The sequence below is a fragment of the Anser cygnoides genome, chromosome 2, assembly GCF_040182565.1.
Source record: "Anser cygnoides isolate HZ-2024a breed goose chromosome 2, Taihu_goose_T2T_genome, whole genome shotgun sequence".
Taxonomy (NCBI): domain Eukaryota; kingdom Metazoa; phylum Chordata; class Aves; order Anseriformes; family Anatidae; genus Anser; species Anser cygnoides.
The window spans coordinates 25,802,299-25,823,301 of NC_089874.1; the positions used below are offsets into that span (position 1 = coordinate 25,802,299).

Below are 21,003 nucleotides of genomic sequence, written 5' to 3' on the forward strand. Positions count from 1 at the left end.
GGATACTACCCTCCTTTTGACACTTTTGTGAACTTTGTGGGAACCTGTGGAGAGGTATAATATTAGCAAAGTATGTCTGTAAGCTAAGTTTTCAACAGCTATTGATCTGTGCCTTGTCGTTCAGCCCACAGGTTTCTGTGTTGTAAACATCCTGCTTCTTAGGGCCTTTCTCCCTGCACCTAAGCACCCCTGCAAAAGGAAAAGAATGTGTCTCAGCAGGTTAAGATGAGGTTTCAGGTGAAAAGGGAGTGCTAAGAGCCCTCTGAATAGGTACAACTAGGTGAAATGAGAGCAACAAATCTGGCTGCTCATTCTTAAAATGCCTAAATCCTTTTTCCAGAACAAACCCTAATAACTTAGCCCACTGAAGTCAATGCTATTTTACAATGATTTGTCTCAGTTTGTACTTGTAATCTCTAGCACAGCAGGGAAATATGTCTTTATAGGTCCAACCAACTCCTCATCTACGAGACTCGCTCTCACCACACACTCATGAAAACTCCGTCCTTCCCCTGGGACCATCACAATCAGACCCAGTGCACATTTTAAGAATAGAATCACTGGAGTATATTTCAGCACAGAATACTTAGATCAATATCTTGTAAGTCTGGTACCCTGTTATTTTTGAATGTTGTAAAAATACATCACTCTATCATTTAGTATGTAATTTTAGTACTAAATATGACAGCAATAATTCTAGGAATGAAAGAGGTATTTACTATAAACAAATCCAAAGAATAATAAGATATATCATGCCCCAGAACACCTTTTTTCCATCAGTTATGCACGCATTACTGACATAGTGTAACAGGAAGCTATGAAGTGCGCACCATTTAAAGAGACGCAAGTGGCAGAAGTGACACCTCTGGCAAGTCAGAGTCCTAGATCAGGACGCCAATACTCAAAGCAGGTGCGCGCACACACACACACACCAACCTACAGGGAGAACCCACCAGCCGGTGGGCTGGTGGCCTCAGCAGATGGAGGCGTGCTCTGCTTGAGTTGCTGAGCTGCTAGAGGAAGGACGTGAGGACAGTGAGCAGACTGACTAGCACCAGCGAGGATGCACAGATTAACAGGTTCTGCAAGGACCAGAGATGCAACGCCACATTACACAGGAGAAGGTATGGCCAGAGGCTGAGAATGGAGACTTCTAGCATGACTGGAGATGAAAGCTTGTGACTTTTGGCAGCTAGGATGTCCCTCTCCACCTGTAGATGTTCACTGTGAGAACTGTCAACTTATGTATCATCATCACACAGGAGGCCAAGAAGAAGAGGTAGGCATCTGCTACAGACTGCCTGATCAAGGAGATGAAGTGGATGGACTTTCCATAAGTAGCTGGAAGAAGCTTTATGGTCACAGGCCTTCAAGGAGGAATTTAACCTTCTTGATAGCTGCTGCAAAAGCAACGTGGAGAGGTACAAAGTATTTGTGAGATTATGGAGAGGGCTGAGGACAATTTTTTAAGGATGGGTGCTGGATGGGCCTCTACTTTTGGGTTGTTTTGATTGCAGTTTGGGAACAAGAACCAGACCTCTGTTTGGACACTGCATATAGACTTGTTGCTTTCGATAGGTAGTAAGAGGGTCTGCCTACCACAACCTCAGCTGAATTGTGGTGTCAGTCTGGCAACAGAAAAGAAATCTTAGCACATGGCTTTAGGTGAAGGTTTATCTGAACAGGAAGAATGCTGTACCTAAACTGAGAAGGTACTGCAAAACAGTTCAAATGAACACAAAAACTTTATCAAAGAGGAGGAGACAGATGGAAGGGGAAGGGAACATGCCCTTACCTAAGAACTGGAAGAAGTGAGTGTTAGAGATTTAAAAATCAGAAGGAGAAGAGAACTAAAGAAGAAGTCCAGGGGAAAAGGGACTTGGAAGTAATGTAGCCAAACAGTACCAACAACAGGACGTAATGGATGCTAACATTAAAACAATCTGACCATTATGGCTTAATTAAAGAAGAAGGCACAACAACTGAAGGTCTGCAGCAAAAAACAGAAGCCCCAAAGCCACTGTCTGGCTTCTGCTTTCCCACCACACTGACCTGTAAGTTTATGTAAAGGCTTGGCATGGGCTCACAAAGTCACCACCAAATCTTGCTGAGGTTCCCCTCAGCACTGGGACAAGCTCCTGTGATAACTTTTCAGCCGCTGTCCCAACAACAAGGCCAAAGAGGCGTCCACAGGAAGCTGCCATTGCTGCTGCCTCTGAAGATCCAGCTGCTCCTGAGGCTCTGCCAGTCTGGATTGAAGTAGACTGAGGATTGCCACCAGCTGTGTTTGGGTACCTTTCATGCACAGTTTCCATGTTCTCCCACTTTTCTCTCTTCCCTCTGTAGTGCATCCTCAGCTGTGAGACTCCAGCATGGCCTCCTGGTGCATGCCCTCTTGACTACCTGCAGCAGCATGGAGACAATGTGCTGAGGTAAGGAAAAGTGCAGCTCCTACAACCCTCCTCTTCATCTGAGGAACCTGAAAAGGAGAGAAAAACAAGTCTGTCCATCCTTGAGTGACCTTTGCAGCACAGCCCCCAGGTTTTCAAGGACCCATTTTGGGCAGGGTGGTGTCAGTTGTTTCTGCCCTGAACAGCTCATGTGAGGGGCAAATGGATTTGGGCTCTGATTAGGGTGACCCTTTCTCCCTTAGCCCCCACAACAGGAGTGGGTAACTGGTAGCCTGCTGTGCCCCAGGACGCTGTATCTCGTGACCTGCTGTCCTCTGCAGCAGGGGAGGGGGAATGAGAGGTCTCAGGCATTACAGTGGTGGTGAACAGCACGGTGGAGAGTCGGTGCTAATCAGTGAGAGTCGTAAGACAGTCCTATAAGGACATCCCTTCCCCACCTTGATTTTTAGCCTGCTCTGCATGGAAGGTGAGCCAAGAGCCTCCTTATGTTCCACGAGCTGCGGACAGAGGATGAAGCCTGATGTGCTCATGTGCTATACATACTGTGCACAACACTGCAGTGGCCCTCTGTGGCTGCCACACAGCCAATTCCTGTCCACACAAAAGTTTGCCTTCATTTTCCTCTCTCATGTGGGCAGATGAGCAGTGTCCTCCCACGAAACCCCCAGCACCACTGCCGCAACAATTCAGTGCCAGGCAATCTCTGGCGACTGGGAATGGGTGAAGAAGCAGGGCTGCACCATTTCTGCCTGCACTCAGCCACAGACCGAAGGCAGGTGACCCTGGGACTTTCCAACAGTATGTGTTTGTGGAGAGAGAAAAGAATGTTACCACAGCTGGGTAATACTTGTACCCCTCCATCTGCTCAGCACTGCAAGCTCAGACTTCTCTCACAGCTTACATTTCTAGAGGAATTTTATGGTTCTAAGTGTGTATTTCTATGCTGTGACAAAGCACAGCAGCCCTGTTATGCAGGTTATAAACAGCTTTCTTTGCCACAGCTCTGAGCCCAGCCCACCCCTAACTCCATTTGAAGCCTTGTGCACTGCCTATTCTTTAAACCCAGACGTGCATAAAACAGTAATTCACTTACCTAGTTTGGGATCTGGAGTCCTGGTTCATCACATTGTTGCCAGTGGCTGTGGTGGGTGCGAGCCAAACATCCCTAAACGTACTCTGCAGATACTGGGCAAGAGCTGGGAAGAGATGGTATCCTGGGGTGGCACCGGAGGGCATGCTCTCCTCCTTGCTGTCTTGCATGGTGGTTCTGGCACCCAGGCTGTAGGAGTGCAGACCAGCAGGAGGCTTTGTGCAATGCTCCCGTCCAAAAGTATCTTTGATCTCTCCATAAGGGGCATGTCTGCTGTTTCAGCCCAAAGGGACAGTGCAAAGTTCCATCTTCAGGAATGCAGCCTTAATTTCCTTGGCTGTAACGTGGCACTGCTCACCAGTCCTCTTTTATCTCCCATTGCTCATGAGGAGCAGCCTCCTGAAATTACCACAGAGTTATACAGCTTCTAGAGAAACTTCTGGCTCTCTCACTGCACAGATTTCTCAGAAGTACCATTTCCCTGAGGACCCAGGTCACATTTTATTAGTTTTCTGAGACACTGTAGGGACCATATGTGTCACCAGTGCAGGAAAGGGGAATAGAAAAAGGGGGACAATTTTAAAAGGCAGTAAAAGGAATAAAGGGATCAGTATGTGGCTCAGCATAGAAGGGATATTTCCAACCAAAAGGATAGGTGGAGGAGGCTGAAGCAGTAGTCTCAAAGGATTGATAGCTTGATGTCAAGGGCTAACAGGAAGGCATACATGGCTTTATCCTGTTATGGAGGACAAAAAGTGTGTCGTTATGTCTTGGCAGCTGCTGATGCTTAATAAGCATTTAGTGAAAACATGGATATTAGGTATGACCTTGGGGACATTGCAGGTGTACATCCTTATGTAGGATGCTTTGTGCATGCACACCAAAACTACAACTGAGAACGAAACCAGGCAGGACTATGGGGCAGTGAGGGGGGAGGATTAGCCTCAAAAATGCCTGACTTTTCAAAGAAAATCACTAGCATAGGTACAGCCCCACTCATCTCCCTTCTGAGTAGAGTAGAGAAATCACACATCATCAATCCACCCACCTTTAATTATCAGAACAAGAAAACATGAAGGCAGTAAAAAGCCAGGCTTTTTGTATGTGTGGTCATTTTCCAGTATCCAGGGAAGTCACTGGCAGCAGACCCTGTGTTTCACACTCAGTGAGAATATTTCTTCTGAGGCTAGCATCTACCCATCATCACTGATCAAACTGCCTGTGCCACAGACAAAAATGAGTCCAGGGAAATGGATTTGTCTTCACAGTGTGACAACGGCCATGAGTACAGACATAAACCCTTGTTGACAACACTGATTAATGTAAAAGCAGATCCGGAAAGTCATTTCATTCGTGTTCCAGCAGCCAAACCACCCTCACAGACAAAAAGAGTTCAACTCTTCTCTTCATCCTGAAGATTCACAGATCACTGGTTAGAGACGAAAACCCACATGCAGACATCCCTTGCTTTAGGATTAAGTCTTTTTTAAGTCAGTATAAGTTGTAAAGGACAGAGCAGGATTTTGGACTCTGGTACCATGAAGCCAGTTTCTGTATGTTCTGACTAGCAGCCCCATTCAGGAGAACATTATTCATAAGAAAATCTAAATGCATATTTAAATGTAAACATGCACAGAAGCCTCACTGCAATTAAGAAAGCCAGAAATTATGTAAGGGACACAGATATAGGACTGCATTTTAATGCTTTCCTAAATTGAAACCAATGGGAGCCAAATTTAATAGGACTATATTGACCATGAATTGGGCTATTACTCTATATTTTTGAGCTCAGCATTGTTTACTGTGTACTTCGTGTTCTTCTGTCATCATATTTATTCTGGAGATCTTCCTTTGAACATGTAGCATGAGGGCTTGTAAGCACCAATTAATAGATAAGTAGAGGAAATGACAGATGGCTTAATTTAGAAATGGAAATATTTAACATTCACATACAGCAGCACTCAGGCTCTGTTCAGTTATCTCTCCTCACCATCATTGCTTTCTGCATGCATGGTAAGTCTCATAGTTAAATACACCTGCCTGTCTTAACTAGGAGACGTGCATATTATTCATATTTGTTTAACCTGAGCCAACTTTTAAACTACTGGCAACTCAGGATGCTAATAATAAATCAAGTTACCACACTCTCATACAGTCCTGGATCTCTGTCAGAGCTCTGCAATTTAAGACACGATTTCCCTGTGTTAGATCAACTCAAGATCAACTAGGACTGAGAAGTAGCAGCAAGCACAGTTTCAAAATACCATTTTTATACCGATTCTTAATCGCTTCTCTAGACGAATTCTGGCAACCATTTTGCTCCCACAATTTCATGTCACTGGGAAGCTTTATTTGCTAGATAGAAATACTCTGTGCACCAAAGCAACAGTTAGCCTGTGAAGATGCTCAGTGAAGCTTTGGGAATTCAGACGTGCTCGGGCAAAGCACAGTTCTTCTCAGCATGCCTCCCCCTAGTCATTAGGAACAGTTTACAATGTGTCTGAAAGCATTTGTGGAAAATAGCTAAACAAGCCCAAATTTAAAATAAATAAATAAATAAATAAATAAATAAATAATGTCCAAAACCTAGCATCTACGCTTCGCTGGGTTAGAAATTGGCTGGATGGCCGGGCCCAGAGAGTTGTGGTGAATGGAGTCAAATCCAGTTGGAGGCCGGTCACTAGTGGAGTCCCCCAGGGCTCGGTACTGGGGCCGGTCCTCTTTAATATCTTTATCGATGATCTGGATGAGGGCGTCCAGTGCACCCTCAGTAAGTTTGCAGATGACACCAAGCTAAGTGCGTGTGTCGATCTGCTCGAGGGCAGGAAGGCTCTGCAGGAGGATCTGGATAGGCTGGAGCGATGGGCTGAGGTCAACTGTATGAAGTTCAACAAGGCCAAGTGCCGGGTCCTGCACCTGGGCTGCAACAACCCCAAGCAGAGCTACAGGCTGGGAGATGAGTGGCTGGAAAGCTGCCTGGCCGAGAAGGACCTGGGAGTATTGGTTGATAGTCGGCTGAATATGAGCCAGCAGTGTGCCCAGGTGGCCAAGAAGGCCAACAGCATCCTGGCCTGTATAAGAAGCAGTGTGGCCAGCAGGTCTAGGGAAGTGATTGTGCCCCTGTACTCGGCTCTGGTGAGGCCGCACCTTGAGTACTGTGTTCAGTTTTGGGCCCCTCGCTACAGGAAGGACATGGACGTGCTCGAGCGAGTCCAGAGAAGGGCGACCAAGCTGGTGAGGGGTCTGGAGAACAAGTCTTACGAGGAGCGGCTGAGGGAGCTGGGCTTGTTCAGCCTGGAGAAGAGGAGGCTCAGGGGCGACCTTATCGCTCTCTACAGTTACCTTAAAGGAGGCTGTAGCGAGGTGGGGGTTGGTCTGTTCTCCTACGTGCCTGGTGACAGGACGAGGGGGAATGGGCAAAAGTTGCGACAGGGGAGTTTTAGGTTGGATGTTAGGAAGTACTTCTTTACCAAAAGGGTTATTAAGCATTGGAACGGGCTGCCCAGGGAGGTGGTGGAGTCACCATCCCTGGAGGTCTTTAAAAGATGTTTAGATGTAGAGCTTAGCGATATGGTTTAGTGGAGTACTTAGCGTTAGGTCGAAGGTTGGACTCGATGATCTTGAGGTCTCTTCCAACCTAGAAATCTGTGATACTGCGATACTGTGATCTGAGCATTAATAAAAGGTCAGAATTTGGTGCTCAAAGCTTAGGTTTCTGCTGAAAATAAAACCAACCAATTGCATTTAGGGTCTAATTTGCTTCATGGCATCTGATGGGCATTTCGCTTTTCTCTTCCATGTGTTAAGTCTCTAAATAAAGATTTGCATTTCCAAATTGTGATAAAATAAAAAATAAAAAAGCTTTAAGAACAGGATTCAAGGGTAGATCTCAGTCCAAGTTCTTCATATCCCCATACTGTGTGGAGGTAAGATCTGGGTTTCAGTTTGTACTGCATTTCATTTCAATAGTAGTATCCAGTACTCCTCTTTCCAGGAAAACAGACAACTTTTTTCTCAGGTCTATTCCTTTCATCAGCCTGCTAAAGCCAGTGTTTTGGTCTTCTACAGACTATTTACACACCCGAGATGCTTACTCAAGATTTGATGGAGAGTTGGTTACTGAGACGGACAGTGAACTAAGAACAGTGTTCAGTGAATGACATGTACTACAGGACATTTTTTTTATTATTATTACTTTTTCTACCACCAGGCAAAGTGGTGCACAGAGGCCTGACTGAGGGACTTGAATTTGCAGATATATATTTACAGCCAAATGAATATATTTTAGAAAAGCAATAAACACAATTTCAGGTTCACTTTAGCTTGGGTAAGCCTAGAAAGGAGTATTTCTATTTATCAGTGCTAAAGCTGATGAAATCTTCCTTTTAACTACATTCCTGATACCAGTTTTCTTAAAAGTTTGATATACTCGGTGCCCACAGGGCTGTAAAAATGATAAATTTAGAAATGGCTAAAACATTTCAGGCAGGTTGTTGACAAAGCAGTTGCACAGATTTGCATGATTTTGTCAAAGCTGAGAGCATTCGAACTGCAAGGAGAGCTATGAAGTCTATTAAAAAACTTAAACTGACTTCATCTGAAGTTAATATTGATCCTATATGACACTAGTGAGAGACCACTTGGGAGAAGGGACAAAAGTGAAGGAAATGGATTTGATATCTTCTACTTATTGTCACCATGCACATCTGAGGGGGGACTAAATTCTTAAGGAAAAAGTGTCAATTTTCATCACTTTGATCCAGGAGGAGGACAGATGAGCACCCCAGTGCCCATTCCTAGCTCCATTCAGCCAAATGACTTCCTCATGGACATGCTATGCTTGCAGGACTTGCACCTCCATGGGGGCCAGGAGCTCACCCAGAGCCCTGTGGTGGGAATGGAGGAATGTCCACATGGGACTGGGCAAGCGGCAGCACACGTGTGGTGCTTGCATCAGTTCAGCGGCATAGCTGTGTGACAGCTCCGGCAATGGGCAGCCTGTGATTGCTCATACAGGTCATGAGGACAGCAAACTCCCCCCACATGCTTGCTTTTTATGTATTTTGTGATACCTTCTTTTAAAAGTTGCATAATTCCTGTACATTTTACTGCTTCCTAGAAAGAAAATCACCATTTTAGGATTATTCTGAGAGAATACTGAAGACACTGACACCTTGCCATTGTTTTCCAGGCAATCCAAAACACTTCCAGAACATTTTTTCTTTCTGTTTTCAATAGCAGAACATAGAACAAAATAGAGAATTTCAAGCTTTCCATTTTAGCCTGGTAAGCAGAGCCCAGAATGGTGCTCAACAGTGGGATGTTTGTGAAAACAGAAGAATGCTGCTGAATGGAACGGTCAAAGAAACCGCTGAAAGAAAATACCATGAACCTTTTACCTTTCTGAAACTAAGCACTGATTAAGAAATTCTTCTTTAATAATGAGCAGAAAGCACAGTCATCAACTTGCCTTGAGATGAATACTGAGTTTTTTTAACCAAAGGACATAAATGGAGAAAAGAAAGTCAATTGTATCTGAAAATAAGTTTATCAAAATTGTATAAAATTCATCAGACAAATCACTAATTCACCAAGAGTATGATTTTTAGTTCAGTGAAACTATTGCAAAACTGAGTTCACTCAGTTGTATAGTCTTGGCTGAAAAAAATGGGTAAGTGTAGGATATTGACCTTTTTTTTTTTAAATGGTATTTTTTCTTCACTATTTGCTTAAAGGTGCTTAAGAAGTCTCCCCTACCTCTGCCCACCCTCCCCTCCCACACACGCAGAAAAAAGAAGTATGGCTGCACACATCACTATTTTTAGTACAGTGATAAAAGAAATAAATGTAAAAATGTCTGGCCTCTATTTCATGGCTAAGGGAAAGATACTAGGTATTACTGTCTGGTTGAAATGTCCTGCAAACTGGAACCCAGATCCCATCCCTTTGTAACAAGGAATAAATACAAAAAGCCTGGAGGAAGATCTACTTCTGAACCCTGTGCCTGGTGCCCTTTTTCAGCTTGCTTGGAGATGTTGTTCTCATTCCCTAACAGTTTCCTCATTGCTGGCAGTCTGTTTCAGAAGAAAGACTGAAAAGTTCATGAAGGGAGACTCAGGCATGACTAGCTTCCCTTACAACTGTCTGGCAGTGGCAAGCTGGTTTATCACTGCCTGGACGGGATGCATTGGCAGGGAGGGGTTTGTGGTAAGGACGGGTTCAGGGGAAATGGCGCATAAATAGGTAGGGAAGCATATTTCAGTGTGCTGCTATGGAAAAAGCTGGTCTATACAGCCAACCTGATACAAAATAAATGCTTTCCACATTTCCAGTCTTCACTTTTACCAAAAGCCCCATCTTTCAGGAGTGGGGTGCGCACTTCAGCACACACCATGCAATTTTCTGAAGTCCTGTATTTTAACACCTCTGTTGGAAAGACAACATAAACGAAGACTCAGACTAGACTAGCATTTCACCAGGAAACCTGTAGCCAGCCAGACGAACCAAGAGACTAGGTATGGCACAACAGTGATGCAAACATACCCTAAACTATTAATCATCACGGCTGTTGCTGGTAGTCACAGGGGTGAGTGACTCACTTCAGCCGTTCTTAGTGCCTTCCTTGGACTGCTGACCAGGAATTGGAAGTGCCACCTTCTGGTAGGCACCCCTGGGGAAGCAGTAGTGAAAACCCCCAAGTCTTTCTTTGCAAAGAATTAAAACTTAAATCAGGGCTTCTCAAAAGTGACTTCTGATTTGGAGTGACTCAGTCTTCGGACAACAAACGTGGGCAGCTGACTAATGTTAGTTAACGTATGTAAATCACATATTGGATTGAAAATGGAACTCTGGATTAAAGCACTGCCCTAAAACCAGTAAAGAACTGCCTCAAGTAATTTTGAGAAATTCCCTCCACTATGGAGTCACGGATATTTTTTTCTCTCTCTCTTTAATTTGTTGGGGAAATTGAAAGAAGCCTTCCTAGTACTGCCATGACAGTGCATTTAAATTTGTTGTCAACAATGACACTTTCATTCTGAAATAAATTTGCATGCTATTTGTAGTTGTCCTACACATAGCAATTTTAAAACTCTAATCTGTGTTTTTCTACTCACAGGGAAAAAGAAAAAAAAAAAAACACGTATTTTTCAGATAAAAAACAAAATGAGCAAACAAAAAACCTCAGGAATATATTGGATTTTGAAATGTAAATCTGTGGGATGGGTAGTAAATTCAAATGTTCAAGGATATTTTCAGCCGAGTATTTTTTAATTACACAAATAATATTCTTCACAATTTCCATACAGAGAGAGGTTATATTTCACAAAGGAAAATCCAGGAACTTGTGGTGGATTGGCCAATCCAAATTAGCCATTGTCCACATACCTGCACAAATTTACAGAATGAGAGTGACTGACTCCTTGGGCACGCTTGGCAATTCCCAAATAAGTCTATCAAAAATATGTATTTCCATGAAATATTTTGATATTAATGCAATAAAATTTTCCTAACATAGAAACACTTCATCAAAAATGTTTAAAACAGTCCTACAAAGACATTTTATCCAACTGTTTCATTGCATTACAGAATAACAATCTTTTCTTAAACCAAACCAAAGTAGTTTCATTATAGGCTATTTAATCTCTAAAAGAACTTATTAGGGAATTACAAAAGAGGAATTTCAACAGGTTTATTTTTTCAACAGAAGATGAGGTTTAAAAAACAGCACAAGTGATGCTGAAGAAAGAGAAAACACTATCACAGCAGAATAGAAATTGTTAGGCTACCATCATAGGTTTGCTGTGCTTTTAACTCAGAATAAATTAATTTAGAGTAATCTGCAATTGTAAACAACTTAATTGAAACATTATTCTATAGCTGGCTGACTGTTAGAGGAGATACAGCTATGTTGGAAGCATGTCTTATCAACATGGTATTCTGATGTTTGCAGCACTTCAGAAGATACGGAACTATCATTAACTTTCTCTTTTTCTGGGAAGGTGGATTTGTGCTTTTTTAAAAAAAAGGGAGAAAAACTATTTTACTTAGAATGGTGTAGCACAGTATTTTTATGCCATCTATAAAATTTAGCAAAGGATGGAAAAGTTTGTGTTTCTAGCAGGGAGAAGTTCCATAAAAACATATAAAAAAATGTCTACAGTGATAGATTTCAGAAGGAGTGTTTACTTTAAATATTATCACAATAATTCTTGAAAGTAAAAGTGCAGATAGGGAATGAGATTAAAAAGAAATGCTATGAGAGGGACCAACTCTAAGAAAACATATTTTCCCAGGAAAATTAATGCAGTAGCATATTTAAGTGAAATATTTTAATACTTTCAGGAGTTGATTTTATTTTAAATTCTATAAAAGCTTTGAAATGTCACTTCATAACTGATTTAACTGGTTTGCAGAGCTAAAGTCATATGCTAGAAGGACAGTTGAATTTATCCAGATCAGCCAAGTATTACTGGGATCTATGAGAATTCTGAAAGAACTCAAGAGTATATATTTTTTAAATAAAGATAGATGTATTATGGTCAGCAGCATACTTATAGCCCACATTGAAATAACTAAAAAAACAACTTCTGTTTTGAATTCACAGTTGGTATTTTGCTCTTTCTTTTACTATGAAGCTATGAGAGCTAATATACTAAGGAAGTTACAATCATATATTGTTTTAAACTTGTAGACTGATTCCTTGATTCCTACTCTGTTATTAACCATTATTTTTATTATTGTAATATCCAGGAGACTTAGTCATAAACCACTAACCCCTTGTGTTCAGCAAAGTAAAAACATACAAAGGAACATCTGATCTGTGCAGCCAAACAAGTACGTCACAAGAGAAACAGTTCAACAGAGAGGGACCATGGAGTACAAGGAAGAAGGTCTCAGCACCCTAATCTCTGCCAACCTCAATAAAAATCACGGGAGAGGAGGTTTCATAGATCAGCAAAGTGGGTATTCACCAGGGACCACTCCCAAGGAGGAGGGGCAGTATGAAGGTTTTCTCCCAACACCCTACCAGTGACTAAGTGCATTGTTCAAATACACTGGGATTATTTAGAAGTAGGAGAGGCTGACTAACTGATAATGCCTGAGAAATGAGACTATAGTGAGACTGTTAAGACAGGGCAGGCTAGAAAAGCCCCAGAAGTGAAGGAAAAGAAACTGTGAGCCTGAGGAGGCTGAACTCCTAAAGGTATACAGGAGCAGGGCTGATGTCCCTGAAGTGGATAGAAGACCTGTTCATAAAAAGAGGAAATAATATGACATTGGAGAGATTATACAAGTCAGCCTAACTTCAATATCCACAATGATACTGGAGTACGACACTATAAAAACAATTTATAACTACCTAAAAAATAAATACACTGATAAGAAGCAGTCAGTGCAAGTATGTCAAGAAGAAATCATATCAAGCCAGTCTAATTTCCTAACTGGCTATCTAGCAGTAAAGACAGCAGCTGGTGTCAAATAAAATGATTTGAATATCACTTTTCTAACAGTCCCCCACAACATTCTCATAGGCCAAGCTGAGAAACATGGTCTAGATGATAGCACTGTAAGATGGATGCAGACATACACAAAAAATAAGATTCAAGGAGCTGGTACAAAGGGTTTCCTGTCAACGCAGAAAGACATATCACTGTTGCAGGAGTCTCTCCAGAGCCTATTATCATCTCATTTTTTTCATTATAAACTCCCTCCTCACCAGTGTGTGAGGTTTTTCACAGAGTACTATGCCTCCTTTTGAGCACAGATTTTTTTTTAAGAAAGATGGAGATGAATGTTCAGAGGACAGCAACATAAAAACTGAGTTTTAAAATGTTCTCTCATGAGATGCAGTGAAAGAATAAGATGTGTAGATTTAGGAAAGGAAAGACTCAGCAGAATTTTAAAATAACGAAATGAGATTAGTTTTCTGTTATCCAGCAATGATAGGCTGAGGGACAATCTGCTTAGCATTCCACAGCAGCAATGTGGACGCACATCAGGAAGAGCACTCCAGGTGTATATTTAGAAAGTACTCAAATGGGTACCCTGGTGCCTTTATGGAAAATCATGTGCTATTCTGCAGCAAAAGTAAGAGGGGTTCATTTGCATCTGACAGAAGACACAAATGGCTTCGGATCCAAGAAGTCAGTTGGTGGCAGACTACAGCAGAGGTATTGCTTTGTGGCTGCACAGGAAAGGTCATCGCTCACAGATACCATGAAGGAAGAATCTTCACATCCTAGGCAAAAGCCTAGAAGTGAATTCAGGCTGGAAGTAGACATTAGACCACAAGAAATGGCCTATGGGGTCACACTGATGATCCATCTAGCTCACCTCTGCAGTCTGTTCCTCATTTCTTTTTCCCTCTCTCCCTCCCTCCCAGTATCCACAGTTGTTTTGCGAAAGGAACTTTACAGTAGATCTCCTCCTCCCTGTCTCTCCTTTCCCCATACTGTCTATCAACCTGCTGTCCACATCTGATCTATTTTTGAACCTCCCAACGTTGTCTGCTCTTCACAAACTCCTATGGCAATTGTGAATTTCCACAAGTTCACTGATTGCTTTCATCTCTTTTAAACTACTGCTCATTATTTCCAGTCTTGTGGGACTTAGAACTAGCATTAGAATAGTTCAGTTGGAAAGGATGCACAAAGACCATCTAGTCCAACTGTCCCACCACTTCAGGGCTGACCAAAAGTTGAAGCATGTTATCAAGGGCATTGTCCAAATACGTCTTGAACACTGATGGGCATGGGCTACCATCACTCCCCAAGGAGCAGAGGCCGGCTCCTTCTTCTGCAGCTCCCCTCCTCAGGAGGCTGCCCAGAGCCATGAAGCCGCCTCTCAGCCTCCTCTTCTCCACACCAGACAGCCCAGGTGTCCCCAGCCTCTCCTCACAGCACAGCCCTTCCAGCCCTCTTACAGACTTGGTGCCCCGCTCTGGGCGCTGTCAGGGCCCTGAACATCCTTTTCTGTGGTGGAGCCCATACCCACACACAGCAGTCGAGGTGGGGCCGCACCACGCTCAGTGCAGCAGGAGGGAGGATCACCTCTTCTGGCCGGCTGGCTGTGCTGTGCTCAGGGCACCCCAAAATGGGGTTTGCCCTCCTGGCTGCCAGGGCACGCTGCTGGCTCGCGCTGTGCTTGCTGTCACTGGCACCCCCAGGTCCCTTTCTGCTGAGCTGCTCCCCAGCCACTCGTTGCCCAGCCTGGGCCTGGCATTGCTCTGTCCCAGCTGCAGCACCCGGCATTTACCCTTGTTGAATTCCATGCCACTGATGACTGCCCCGTGCTCCAGTCTCTCTAGATCCCTCTGCAAGGCCTCTTGTCCCTCCAGGGAGTCAACAGCACCTCCCAGTTTAGCATCATCAACAAACTTGCTAAGGATGCACTCCACTCCTGCATCAAGGTCACTGATAGAAATGTGGAACAGGACTGGCCCTACAACTGAGCCTGTAGAACACCTCTAGTGACCAGCCGTAAACCAGATGTAGCCCCATTCCTTACAACCCTTTGAGCTCCACCATCGAGCCCATGTAGTTCATCACCCTATGTAGTATGTACCTCTTCACATCACAGTTGGACAATCTGCCCAGAAGGATACTGTGAAAGATAGTACCAAAGGCCTTACAAGGATTCAGAAATATTACATCTGCCATTTTCCCCTCATCCACTATGTCACAGAAGGAGATCAGATTACTAAGACAGGGCTTTCCCTTCATGAACCCATGTTGACTATATCTGATAAGAACTTTGTTCATTAAATGCCTTTCAATATCCCCCAGGATAACCTCCATAACTCTTCCAGGTACTGAGGTTAAACTAACAGGTCCGTAGTTTCCTGGGTCTTCTCTAGAGCCCTGCTTGAAGATGGGTGTAATGTTGGCTAGTTCCCAGTCAGCAGGGACCTCCCCAGACTCCCGGGATCTTTGGTAAATTCTTTATAAGGTCCAGCTTAATGTCTGCTAATTCATTCAGTACTCTGGGGTGAATCCTGTCAGGCCCTATGGACTTATGAACGTTGAGCTAGGGTCCCTTATAATTCTGATGACCACAAATGGAAAGTCACTGCTCCCCTAGTCAAGGTCCTCCAACTCAAAGAAGCAGGCAGCCCAAGATCTATAATTAATATTAAAAAACGAGCCAAGAAAGGCATTAAATTTCTCCACCTTTTCCTCATCCCCTCTTTTTAGGTGACCATCTTCACCAATGTTCTCCTTAGACTTCCTCTTGCTGTTGACGTACTTAAAAAAAGCCTTTTTCTTGTCTGACACCACGCTGACCAATGTCAACTCAAGTCGAGCTTTGCCTTTTCTTGATTTCTCCCAACAAATATGAACTGCAGCTTTTTAATCTCCCTGTGAAGCCTGACCTTGCTTCTAGAGATCATATATTTCTTTTCCTGCCCTAGTTCCAGGAGGAGTTCCCTGTTTAACCAAGACAGTCTTCTGCCCTGACTACTTGGTGACCAGGAGTCTGGCATTCATCTTATTAACTGCCTTCATGATTTTGTAAACCATGAACATCTACCCAATGCTTTCTCCTCTGCAAACAGAAGACTTTTCAAACATTTAGGCTTTTCTTCAAATGGTGGCTATTTCACCTGATTTAGGTATTACACTACCTTCTGCTGGGTAATAGATTTGAATGACAGGAAAGACAGGAACACAACCTACCCTTTTTAAAGTTACGGGAAAGATTACATGCTATGTTGTAGATACACTAAGCTAAATGACAGTTCAGCTTCCACATTTGCCATATCATTCTGTATTTCAGGTAAAACCTAACAAGCAGAAATGCTGCCAAAGCCACAATCATAATGCCAATGAATGCTAATCTGTCTGTTGGTTCTGTTTATCTTTGCCATTGTCTGGCACTCTCATGTCAGAGGAACAGTTCATATAATCCATTTCAATACTATCACCATTGTGGCTGAGCACTTAAAGTCATTTGCTTTTGGCCTTATGTTTACAACATCAGTTGAATCATATTCTTAAATAACAAATAGTAATTTGTGTTGCTTTGCTAAGGTCACTTAGCACAAGGTCATTGCAGTATTATAACCAGGTGCAGAACTATACCTTGATAATGGGAGTGAAGCTAAGTGGACAACAGCCCTCTCCCATCAGTATGTTCAGTTCAGCCAGGGAACTTGTCCTCTGCATTCCCTGAGCATTTCATCTGATTCTGTTCACGTCTGTTTTCATTGTAGTTTTACATTCAGTTTCACTACATGTTTTCAGTACTTTGGTAAGCACTTCTGGTATTATTCTGTGATTATACAAAAGGTGCCTTTATGTGATAAATGACTGGCTCAGTACACAGGGTGATGAGACACCAACATATATTTATCTTAAAACTTGTGAGAGACTTCTTGCTTAATGAAAACCAGATCCCAAAATCTGATATGAGACAAAAACACTAGGAAGAGAATATGCAACTACCATTAGAAAACACCTCACAAAATTACTGAAGTATTCACTCTGCTTTACAAAGGGTCTGGCAGTGAAATAGATATCTTACTATGATGTATTAGGATAACACTGGCCACCCCTGTGTAGAAACAAACCCATAAATTAAAGTTTCAGTTCTAAAAGTGTTCTAAGAAAAAGGTAAAGAGCAAGAGGATTCATACTACTATGGATGGAACATCCATGAAAGCACAGGTCTTTGTGGACAGCTGGCCCAGAGGATTGATGGGGCTCTGGCTTTCCTGATTAGCATCACTGTCAGCTCTATATCACATGTTGTGGGAGAAGACTGCATGCTGTGCAAGTCCCCATCAGCAACAGGCGTTTAGCCTACAAGAGGTGGTAGTGTAGCTTTTCTTTCTATCCCATATTGTGATGACAACTGTAGCAGAGCAGCTTTGTGATGGCTGAATGCACAGCCATGACACCATATTTTGTTTATCTTTGCTGTCCCTTGATAAACGATGGATGAATACAACAGAATGTGAGAGTGTCCCTTAGCAGCAGTAGCAGCTTATAAATGACATTAAAAGTCTACCAAAATATCAAGTTTCCATCTCTCAAAATTATTAACTTGAATGCAATTAACTAACTCCATTGTACTTAGGATCATGAAGTGTATACATGTCACAGGTTTAATTCTACTTTTTTAGTATCTACTTTGCAGATAGGACTACATCTTAAAAGTATCTGAAATACGAACTTTAAAATTCCCAGTGACACAAGTGTCTCACAATACTCAGTGATTTTGTGCCAGTTCCTAACAGTTGAAAGAATTTGAATCCCAACCTCATGGTGAAACACCTTCAGCCCTAAGAAAGAGTGAACAAGAAAAGGGCTCAAATGGCTGACAAGAACTGGACCATCACACCTTACACAATTCTAAAATAAATGGCAAATAATTTTCTGTCTTCAGAGATAGCAAGTAGCTATTAAGCTAAACAATTGTATTGATGCTTTAAAGGTCCACAGGTTATACACAAATATCTAGGCTAAAATAAACCAAGCGAATAATTCAGAGTTTGCAACTGGCTAGTATATAAAAGCAGATTTTATTTCACGTTAAAAAAAAATCCCAGTGATCAGGCATTAAGGAATGTCTACACTGCAAGAATATAAAGGGAGTCAATACAATGTTTTTCATTCTACTATTAATATAAAGAAAGAAAAATATCATTCTTCCTGGCACAAGATATTTAACTGTGGATTTTTTAAAAGGTATGGGGCAGGCAGGTGGAAGAAAACAATTATGATGCTGCACAGCAGCTGCAAAGTTTTAAACAGTATCACACAGCTACAGTCCTAAGCTTAAAAGTCATTAATTGTAGCAACCTTAAATTACCAGTTGTGTCCTTAAAAACAGAAGCTGTGACAAATTTACTAGCAATTATTTCATCCAACAACATTTTGAAAGGATGAAATACACAAAACCAACCTGCTGTCCTAACATTCTGTGTATATTATTTTTACTAACAATGTTCTATGGAATTTCATAATGACAAAATGTTCAGCTTTGCAATCACACAAAACTATCACTAAACAAGTTTTGTGTTAGCTTGAGACTCAGCACTTTACATCTTTAATCAATCTTCAAATTTTAGCCACTATTCATATCCTTTGACCCTTGAGTTATGTGTGTCCGTAACCTACAACACTGATGGAAAGACACACTGTTGTAAAACTAAATATGAAATAATAATAATAATAATAATAATAACAACGTGATGCATTTTCAAAGATAGGTGAACGTTTGTTGGATTTCATGGTTTCCAGAGTCCTGCCTGGCAGAGGCTTCTGTTTTGTGGGAGTTGGTCTGAATCCTTATCTACTCATCTCTTTCCCAGTCAGGGCTGTTGTACACATAGGATCTTGTCATCTTCTGTGCTATGAGTGAAGACTGGAAATTTAGAAATACATCTGTCATTTGCTGAGACCTGTAAATGCATTTCCATGCTCAAGTTCATAGAGATGCACTAACAGGAAAAAACACTGAAAGAGCTAGGGAAAGAAAACAATGAGCTGATGTCAGGCACCGGTGTCCTCACCTAGAACTGGAAAATTTTCTCTGATTCTGACTCTGGTGTTGTTTACAAGCATACACTCTTTCTCCATTGCTACTTACATCGGGGAAAAAGGAACCAGACAATAAGGCAAGAGTCAGAAAAAGATTTAGATACTCAGTATCCAGTTCTAATGAAGGTATTTTGTTTTTGTTTTCCTCATAACAGACATCCCCCCCCCCCCCCCCCAAAAAGGTACTTTCTAGAAGCACCTAAACTTCATACTCTTAAATGCTTCACCAGTTCCCACAATACCTAGAACTGTTGGCCTGTGCCTGCCCTTGACTATATAATTCTTGACATGTCTGAACTACTTGGTGTCTGTCTTAGGTCAAAGCTCAATCAACATTCAAAAATTATCAAATCCTCTGTCAGAGTCCACTGTGCTTATATCTGTATTTGCAATGGAAATAGGGCCAGGGTACGGGTACAAGCATTCTTTCTCTTGCAATCATTTTTTCTCATGTCTGATGGAAGGTATCCTAGTATGAATTTGACCCTTATCAACTAACACTCTTTGAGATTTTCTTGGTACAGATCATAGGGAATACTTAATACAGCCCAAAGTCATTTGTGGTAGGCACTTCACGAATAGCTATGTGGCTCAATGGGGAAAAGAAATAGGAAAAACATAATTAATTTCCTCCTTTTATCCTGTGGACTTTGAAACCTAAGCACATACTTTCTGAGTTTGTAGACTGTAGGCTGGGTTATTCTGTATTCTCCCCATGGGAGTATGCTGCTGTGAGGCATATGTAGTGAGGTCACCTACTCAGAAGAGATGGTGAACCACTTCCATAATCCTAGACAATTCCTACAGCTTATATTATTGCTCAAAACAGTAAACCAGAAAATGTGCACAAACTAAAATCCAAGACTCAGTTCTAGTGTTCCCGCACATACTAATATCAGATTCATGAAGGCTGGACCATTTACAGTGAATTAATTACACAAATAGAGGAATTCTCAAAATTTATAGGGTGAGCAATTTTTAGTTAGGAAGAAAAAAGGGGGGAAAGAACGAACAGACATCTATGTATAAATAAAGCATCTCAGCTGCAGATCCCAACCAGGAAGTGGTGCCTGCCTGCACATTCTTTGTGCACTGACGGAACCTAGCCCAAATTTTGAGCATCATTTCATTATCAAGGTTTTCCACACAGTCTCTAGTACCCAGGTTACGACTTTATGGACTGGGTGAGAGGACAGTTAGATGTTTGGATGGTCTGGCTCAGAGTTTAGCAGCTAATGGGTTATGTACTGCATGCATGCCTATAGCAAGTGGACTACCACATGGCTCTGTACTAGGAGCAATATTAGACTAGAGATCTCCTGAGGTCTCCAGCCTCAACTAACCTTTGATTCTGTGGGTGTATGACTCCTGATTGCATTAAAGGTAAAGTTCTACCATATAATTGTGTGGGCTTTACTGAAATAGTACAGCATTCTTCTGGTTTCCTTTGGGTCACAAAGTTTGAATTAGAACCACCTTATTTTTTTCAAGACTCATCTGAATTGTTCATTTTCACAAAGATGACTGGAAGTGCTAATTAAGTAGATGCATTATAAATCATCAGTTTGGATAGCTCAGCCATCACAGTCAAGTTAAAATAAATTATATGCATTATTAAAGGGTGAATATCATCACACCCATGTTATAACTAATGAAGTCTCCAAAGAGAAGACTTAATTTTCTCACTTGCCTAAAGAAAATGAGATATATTCCCATACCACCAAACATGAATTTTAAAACACTAATCCAATTTATCAAACTTAAATACTTAAAGGGTGGTTAGAAAGAGCATAAGAAAGTGTTCTTAGGAATTTTCACAGATCCTTAAAGGTAGTAAAATGCACTAATATTAGCACATGTAGTACAATTTACATCTAGGGCATAAACAGGCAACTCTTTTACCAATTAAAAGCTAACAGACATCATAACGTTTAGGCAATAAAAATAGTTTAAGCTT

General features: G+C 41.9%; 1 protein-coding gene across 4 annotated transcripts in view; it reads right to left on the reverse strand.

The window, feature by feature from the left end:
- CALCR (calcitonin receptor) overlaps nt 1-21,003 on the reverse strand; it is a 177,938-nt gene that overhangs the window by 113,740 nt on the left and 43,195 nt on the right. Inside the window, exons 2-3 of one of the 4 annotated variants that reach the window (XM_048077525.2) lie at nt 3,505-3,900; nt 2,053-2,479 (exon numbers count right to left, since the gene is read on the reverse strand). The exons of the other annotated variants lie outside the window; for them this stretch is intronic. The gene's annotated coding sequence lies outside the window, so the exon portion shown is untranslated. The remainder of the gene's footprint in view (nt 1-2,052; nt 2,480-3,504; nt 3,901-21,003) is intronic. 4 annotated transcript variants of the gene reach the window in all.